Consider the following 1545-nt stretch of genomic DNA (forward strand, 5'->3'; position numbering starts at 1 on the left):
GCGTGACCAATAATGCCAGTGAAGTAGGCTACAAAGCTTAGCCTACTTAATAAATAGGCCTAATAGTTGAGTATGATTGCAAATAATGAAACATTTGGATTCGTGATGAATGAGAAATGAAGGATTTTTTAAGGAAAAAAGAAAAAAAGAAAATACTAACTGAAAAAACTAGCCTGCATTAAAAGGAAATAATGTTATTAATCTGTATTTTATTCTAATCAAACAGGTTTCGGAACATAAATAATAGGCTGAAATAATAATAGCTGAGTGAACCGATGGAATATAATAAAAAAAATATAATATTACAGATTGTACTTTTAAGTGGCCAATGAATGAACAATATAATTAAAATATCAGAATTATTTGGTGGAAGCTTCTGCTACTTATACTCTATAAAACAAATTAGTGAGGGATTTAGGATAAAAAGTAGGCCTAACATGTCTGAACAGGTCATGCCTGTGGCAAAGACTGCAATTTAATTTTATGTTAGACTTACATAAGGCACATTTTCGTCATTGTGTCCTTGCAAAATATCTTTTATAGGCTCAAAGAAATGCGTTAAATTCACAGTGTTAATAATTCCACAATGTGGGAATTAAGGTTGCTAAAATGGGACGAGATATTTGCACTAATAAGTTCACTAAAAAAGATATTGTAACAGTTTTATTGTAACACTGTTTTACATTAGATTTTTTCTAATGCCCAAGACAAGCATGTAAACAATATACTTAAAATTGTGGTTCTCACACGTTTATGAGCTCTGTCGCTTGCTGTCAATATGCGCCTGAAAGAGGTTAACACATCAGTTGCATATATTGGCTTCAGTACACATTATAACTGAGAAAGAAACATGACTGCCCCCTACTGGTAATGTACGTCATGTGCCAGAGAACTTCACTGTGTGATGTGTATTCTTAATGGCCACATCTGTATGTGAGTGAAAAAGTTGGATCTCAAAATCATACAGTCGCTGTTGGAAAGGAGCAAATAATCAGAAAATGCTGGAAATCAAAGAATGTGCAGAAGGATTTTTCTGAAGAACAGCGGACAGTTTCACTGCTAGACTCATGAACAACCATCACAAAACATGAAAACAGTCGTAGATCAACCAACAACACAGTATAAGATTCAAGTGTGCAGAATGTAAACTTCTGAACTGGTTCAGTTGTGTAAATTCAGTAATTTTATTCTCTTGTGGACTATATGGAAAAATCTGTGATGCTGTTTAGCCTATTCAGGGCAGTACAAAATAAAGAACAAAATGCAATTTTTATGATCCTCTAATTTTAATGATTTATCAGATTCTGCGAGGTGTGTGTAATCTTATGAGCAGAACTGTGTTTTATCTGGAGGCCACAGGAGACCCAAGAAAGCAAGGCAGACAAGCTACTTAAATGTGTATGAAAAAAGAGAGATTACATTTACAGTGTTATAACAGTTTCCACTGAATAACTGTTCGAAAAGTTGGCTTCTTTTAATAATTTGGAGAATTTTAAAGTTAATTGTTGTTTTTTAAACAGTTAAAATTTGTATCCACACAGGAGA

Source organism: Squalius cephalus (genome assembly GCF_949319135.1).
Source record: "Squalius cephalus genome assembly, chromosome: 9".
NCBI classification, from domain to species: Eukaryota; Metazoa; Chordata; class Actinopteri; order Cypriniformes; family Leuciscidae; genus Squalius; species Squalius cephalus.